Source organism: Ruditapes philippinarum, unplaced genomic scaffold (assembly GCF_026571515.1).
Source record: "Ruditapes philippinarum isolate M1 unplaced genomic scaffold, ASM2657151v2 ctg3214_1_1_1_1, whole genome shotgun sequence".
Lineage (NCBI taxonomy): Eukaryota > Metazoa > Mollusca > Bivalvia > Venerida > Veneridae > Ruditapes > Ruditapes philippinarum.
This window is the reverse complement of record NW_026866173.1, coordinates 157,317-165,051: the sequence shown is the minus strand read 5'-3', so window position 1 is coordinate 165,051 and position 7,735 is coordinate 157,317. Positions and strand designations below refer to the sequence as shown.

Genomic DNA, 7,735 nt, shown 5'->3' with positions numbered 1-7,735 from the left:
CTGTTAATTAAGTTATATCTTAGTTTATAACGCCTGTGTGGCCATCTCATAAAGTTGTTCTATTGGTAACAATAACTATCAGTGACGGATGACGTTGTTGACCATTTATAAAAAAAATTGAGCGTTTGAATTCAAATTGTAAATATTGCAAATATGGCCGACCAGGATACACCATATTATAAGGATACATTCAGGGTCATAGCCAAACTAACTGGTCATCTGTATTATAAAAGTCAACATATTGCATGTTGTGAAGGTTGGCAAAAATGATCACTGCTATGACACGATGCCGTATAGAGGAATTACAATTACGATCTGAAAATCTTGAGTAAGCAACAACTTTTCTTGCTTTCCTTGTTTAATTTGACTATGAAAAATATAGTTATCTTCATTGGAAACTGATCCAATATAATATAAATTATCATATTAGATCTATATTAAATGTCATACTCGTGCATGGTAAAAATACAAAAGAAAATTGTTGTGACTACTTAAACAACACTAAATCAGTTATTTACAGTTCTTGATGATTTAAAGATTTTAGTTTCCATCCCACCCATTTACATGTTTATTTTTTTTATCGAAAATTGCACTCAGATAATATTTTGTTTGTTAATGAATACATTTGTGTTTTGTTGCTTTAAAACCGTTGTTACAATTACAACAAACTATATTCATTTCTGAATTTGAAAGAGATATTAACTAAAATAAAAAAAAAACTTTAAATGGGTAGACTTTAGCAATTTTTTTTCCTATTTTTTTTTCATTTTTTTTTTTACTATGACAAAAATAAAACTAGATTCTTTTTCTTATTTAAGAAGACTCAAGAACTTAAATTGGATGTTATATTTACGTATTTCAAATACTGAAGGGAAGTAACTTCTGCAAATCGTAAAATCTTTGTTGTTCCCCTTTATTGTCAACAAAAACAAATATCTCAAAAAAAATCTATAAATCGAAATAAAAATTAATAAGCTGATAACAAAACGTGTATATAATTTAAAAATTATTAATATCAAAAGTAAATGAAATGTAAATTTTATATAATATTTTTAATATATACGATTGTATACGAAATTATAAATTGTAAGTAAACCGTTTTTATATGTTATATTGGTATATATGCCAAATAAATATCTAGTCACGTCGGCAACGTCGGCATGACTATAACAATTATATAATGCTCGACTTTTTCTAAACGCAAGAAAAAATTCAGATTTTGGAAGTTCTCGTTGACTATAGCGAGAACAAAAAACAATTTCATTGATGACAAGAAAGCGGAGCAAAGTTTGATGTGTATTCGAAAGGACCAATAAACTTTTCATTCGAGAAAGAAGAACGTCAAGTTCAGATAATTATATTATAAGTTATAATGTGTAAATATTATAATCCGAGTCGCGTTTATTGCAAATAAACGTTTTTATAATACTGCACGTTTGTAACGTCGCTTTTCATTGGATAATCGTGACGTTTATATAGTTTTATATACACGGCTGTTAACGATTCATGAAGAAATCTTACTTTTTCTCTAAAAAATGATGTTTGCTGTATTATAAATTCGTTATAAAGATTGTTGACAGGTTATATGGCCGCATATAAACGACCATTTGCAATATAACCCTCGCCTAACGGCTCGGGTTATATTTACAAACAGCCGTTTATATAGGGCCATATAACCTGTCAACAATCTTTATAACTAATAATATATACGTCCATATACCCCGTCAATTTTTATAGCGAATTTATAAGTGAGATTTCTTCATTAATTGACAGCAGTCTTGTATAATTATGTGGAGGGTAGTGTAAGATCGGAATTTATTTCACCGAGTGAGCACCAAAAGGTATATTTCACGAGAGTGGCGCAGCACATATGAAGCTCAGATGGAATTTTGACCGGCAGTTCCTTTATTTTTTAGACCAATCTCAATAAATATTTCAATTAGGGTTTGTTTGAATGTTAAGCATCGTTTGGTGGTAAGATTTTGTAAAAAAAAACCTCTGTATTTGGCGTCCGTTTAGCGACATGTTTTTCATACGCTTGCATATTTTGGGGACACCAGAACCAACGACGCAAAGAATATCGCGATGAAAATGCATAAAATTCCGAACAAAACTGGGATAATATAGAGGAAAGCCAGGAGGGTGGAATGATATTTCGATTTTCTTTAAAAAAAAGCTTTGAGTTTGATATGAATGTTTAAAATGTTGAAAACTTACCCTGTGATTGGCCTATTTTCTCCTTCACATATCGAGTTATACTACACATATTGAGCAGCGTCAGATTTGGCCAATTTTAAAACAGATCGTGTTTAGGGGAAGATGAAATACTTTAACCAAAAAAGATCTTTGAAGCAATCGATTGATATATTTAAGTAAGTTACGTAACAGTGTTTTTCACGACAGTGTAATGTTACTACGTATTATTTCTTTTTAACTAACACCATGCAATTTGGTTTGTCATTTTTATAGCTAACCGAAATTTCAGTCATTAGTTTGCATTGGTTATATTTGAATGTCACTAAGCATATCGACCGGTAAGGCCCAGCAGGTTTAGATTCTACCCCGTCAAGCACAGACACTTGGGGTTTGGAGCTCAAAACGCCTTTAAAATCCAAATAAAATGCATATTTGTCAATCCCAGCACATGTACTGATCATATATATCAAAAAAAAACTTAATATAAGCCGTTTTGAAAAATTTTCATATTTCAACATCTATAATAATACTATTATAGATTATGCGCTGGGATTGACAAATATGCATTTTATTTGGATTTTAAAGGCGTTTTGAGCTCCAAACCCCAAGTGTCTGTGGGGGTTGGGGTATTTTGATGTGTTCGTTGTATGAAAAAAATGTTGTAAAAACGCATATTTTGTTGTTGTTGTTGTTTTTTTCTTCTTCTTCTGGAGATATTTTTAAACTAACTATGCTTTAAGATTAAGCAGGTGGTTGGATTTAATAATATTAAAAGCGATGCGAATCTTACTTATTTTTATAAATTGGAAAACAGTGAAAAGTCGAGAATTAACAAGTTAAATGGCGGGGGTGCGGAGTGAAAACATGTTTATTAGCGAGGGCACAGGGCGAAGTTTAATAAGTAAAACGTCGCCACGCGGCGTCGCGAAGCGAAATTTAAGAAATAAAACGGTGGTGGCGCGGGGCGAAAGCACGCTGATTACGGAGGCGCGGAGCGAAGTTTAATAAATAAAATTTCGTCTCGCGCCCCGCTAATTAGCGTGTTTTCGTCCCGCAACTCCGCCAAGCGAAAAGTCGAGAATTAACAAGTTAAAATGGCGGGGGCGCGGAGTGAAAACACGTTTATTAGCGAGGGCACTAATAGCGTGTTTTCGTTCCGCGCCCCCGCCGTTTTATTTCTTAAATCTTTCCCATGTGCCCACGCGGGGCGAGGTTTTACTCATTGCTGGAAGGATATTATACAATTGTGAAATACATGGAATGTATTATTCAAATTGAAAACCACTGTTAAAGCTACATGCCTCCAGATGAGCAAAAATATTCCAAGAAAATCAAAATCAAATTTTTAAAAATTGAGAAAAACATACTAACATTTTACGTGTGGGGTCAATTAACTCATGATTCTATAAATTATGTATATACCAGAGCTGCCATAGGTACAGTGGGAATTTTCAAAAGACACACTGGCCCGGGTAGATATTTCTCTTGGATGACCCTATATGATGAATGTCTATGATTATAACACGAAATCCCTTCATTTATTTCAAACAACAACAAAAACTGTCACATCTAAACCACTCAAAATATTTAAGTAACCAAAGAAACGGAGTCCAAGATTAACGGATAATATCAGCAGTCCATGGACAGTAATTCTATAACAATAAATTTGTGCTGATTTGATAATCTCCCTTTAATTAATGATCAGTAAATTTTATATCTCTGTCATCACTGCAGCAATCTGTCATCACCTGGTGCCGGTAATACAGTGTGGTGTGCCTTTAAAATGCATTTTCATAATAAAGTGATGACACCTAACACAGTTATATCAGGCAAGTCAAAATAATATACATTTGAGCCTGACACTTGATGGAATACAAACATTTTCAGCCATCAATTTTAAATTTTTGATCTAACAGCACAGGACTGCATGGATAGTTTGCCTGGCTCTACATTGGTTGCAAAAGCTAAATCAGTTTTGACTCCAGCAGGGTAAATATTATTCAATAACAAAATTTATCAAGTAGTTTCTTTTACCGATTAGATTGGCAACCTAGCTATAAATACATGTAGTAATGTGTATCTCTCTTTAAAGCTAAATTCATCAAGATGAATGGAGAAAATTTTAAAATATCTAACTCCAGCTAACACCCATTCTCATATATTCCAGGTCTGCCTTAAGCATATAAGATACATTGAACAATTGTATATACCGGTATATCATATCATCTTGTATTGCTGAATAATATATTATATGAAGACTTTGAGAAATGTACTGGTATAAATATTTTCAATGCATGTTAAAATTTCAGAAATTAATTTATTTTCATTACTTTGTTTCAGTCTCCATATTTGCACTTTATTACTAATGAACACACTAAATATAATATTTAAGGAGACTTTGTGCCAGAGCTGAGACTAGCTCAAATGGCAGGAATATTGCTTTAAACAAATAATAATTAACACAAGAATTATCATATATCTCATTTTATTCTCTGAACACTTAAAAATGACAATTAAAGTACAAATATATTTCCCACTTTCATACAAAGAACACAAATCATAACTTTCCACAATGAAGGGAAAGAATATTTATATGAAATACATCAAATAAAATAAAGTCTTTTAAATAATAAACATGTGAATGATAATGTTGATATTGAAGTCAGGAATGTGACAAATGCCCTACCATCCATATGACATAGGAGTTTATGTAGGTCAGTTACTCAGTATTTTTTTTAAGATGGACAGTTGGGCATGATTCAAGGAGTATAAAAATGTCTGATATCTGACCTTCAAGTGTGACCTTGAAGTAGCACAGCTGCTGCATGAGTTATGCATCTAACCATGTTGATGTAAGCATTTAACCAAATTGAAGAAAAGTCTTCAAAGGGTAAAGGATTAACAGAGCAGACATGACATTGTCTTGACATTTGACCTTCAAGGTGACCTTGAACATGAGACAGCACAGTCACAGTAGGGACATAAGCTCTGGACATCTCCCAGTTGAGGTGAACATTTGAGCTTAGTTTCTCTATGGGGTATAGGATTTATATAGCCAAAACAAATAGTCTCATTTTTGACATTAAATGGTAACCTTGACCTTTGAAGCAACAGTGTGGCAGCACAGGTTCTATATATCACCTTGCTGATGTGACCACTTGAGTTAAGATAGAAGGAAATCATGCCATGTTACAAAATATGTAAGAAGATACCAAGTTTTGGACATTTGGGCTTCAAGTGCAACCTTGACCTTGATATGCAGCTGCATGGATTCTGCTTTGCTGAAGTGAACATTCCAGCCCACTTCAAAAGAAGATCCTTTATAAGATTTATAGAGTGGAAGCAAAATTGTCAGTCTGATAAATGTCTCTCTATGACATTGACCCAGCTAAAGGATGGCATAAGTCTGAGGCAAAAATATATGCAACTGAATAAACTTGATAAAATCTATCACAAAACTGTGCAAGATTATTGCATTCAAGACAGAAGTGTTTGACAGTGAAAAAAAATTAATTGCAAGCTATACTCAAAGATGCATCATCTCCTTTTTAAAGATAATAATGCCTCTTAGTTTTAAATAGTGCACATTTTCTTGGAAATTCATAATCAAACTCATTGAATAAAAGAGATAATAATCACATATAAACAAATAAGGGAATAAATAAAAAGTTTAAAGAGACCGGCTCTAATGGAATGAAAGTACATAACGATGTTACACATCAATAATACAAATATAAAATAACATCAAATCATTAAATATGCTTCGAAACAAAATTCCTTTATATGTAAATACATTTCTTCAAAATAAACCTCCCTCTGTGCCAAGCATATAAATGTTTACCATATCATGAATGAAAAAAAATATCAGAAAATAACAATGTAAAATGAAAAGATTTACTGTAAAAATAATACCAAATAAATCATACTCTAGAATTAAAGATATTGCATACAACATACATGTACAATCATAATTTCAATGTTTTTAAAACTTTTTAATAATAAAATTACTACGACCATCTGTGATATAAGTAATACATTTGCATACAACCACCTTTGTGCACACATACATATACAACCACCTTCATGTACACATACATACACACTCACATACAACCACCTTTGTGCACACATACATATACAACCACCTTCGTGCACACATACATACACACTCACATACAACCACCTTCATGTACACATACATACACACTCACATACAACCACCTTTGTGCACACATACATATACAACCACCTTCGTGCACACATACATACACACTCACATACAACCACCTTCATGCACACATACATACACACTCACATACAACCACCTTCATGTACACATACATACACACTCACATACAACCACCTTCATGTACACATACATACACACTCACATACAACCACCTTCATGTACACATACATACACATACATATACAACCACCTTCATGCACACATACATACACACTCACATACAACCACCTTCATGTACACATACATACACACTCACATACAACCACCTTTGTGCACACATACATATACAACCACCTTCGTGCACACATACATACACACTCACATACAACCACCTTCATGCACACATACATACACACTCACATACAACCACCTTTGTGCACACATACATATACAAGCACCTTCATGCACACATACATACACACTCACATACAACCACCTTTGTGCACACATACATATACAACCACCTTCGTGCACACATACATACACACTCACATACAAGCACCTTCATGCACACATACATACACACTCACATACAACCACCTTCGTGCACACATACATATACAACCACCTTCGTGCACACATACATACACACTCACTCACATACAAGCACCTTCATGCACACATACATACACACTCACATACAACCACCTTCATGCACACATACATACACATTCCAAACAACCACCTTTGTGCACACATACATATACAACCACCTTCGTGCACACATACACACTCACATACAACCACCTTTGATTCTTAAACATCCAGTAAACTAAAATCAAAAGCAATCATCTTAAACTGTCCAGCAGTTTTACACAAAGAGTCATGATAATTTTCAAAGTTGATATTTCATTGCTATAAAACTGACAACAAGAAATATCCTGTTGCAGAAAAATGTTATTCTGTTACTCAAAGAAGAAATCCTGTTCTGGTACAGAATAATCTTACAGCTATGGATATCCTCTACTGCTATAATGTGTAAATGGAAAGGTTCACTATGAAAAATTTGGTGTACACCATGTAAACTCCTATTTATATCGCAGTCTGGTATACAGCAGGCATATTTCCATGGCGATTTCAAGGTCAAAACATTGTATTTCACTATCTTTACATCTAAAATACAGTTAAACTGGCATTTGATATACAGATAAACTTGCATTTAACATATTTAACAAACACATAGATTTTTTATATGAATTTATATGCTCCACAAAATGATCATTTTTTCATGAAAATCCCAATAAAAAATACATATTGACAAAAAAAAAAACTTCTTCAAGGATATAAAGC

At 33.1% G+C, this 7,735-nt stretch overlaps 1 long non-coding RNA gene across 1 annotated transcript; it reads right to left on the bottom strand.

Moving 5' to 3' along the window:
• Positions 1-4,593: 4,593 nt before the first annotated feature.
• Positions 4,594-7,008, bottom strand: LOC132731539 (uncharacterized). Its single transcript, XR_009625906.1, has 4 exons — positions 6,986-7,008; positions 6,910-6,947; positions 6,674-6,815; positions 4,594-6,445 (listed from the first exon to the last, which is right to left on the bottom strand). It is a non-coding gene; the product is annotated as an uncharacterized LOC132731539 (long non-coding RNA).
• Positions 7,009-7,735: the final 727 nt, after the last annotated feature.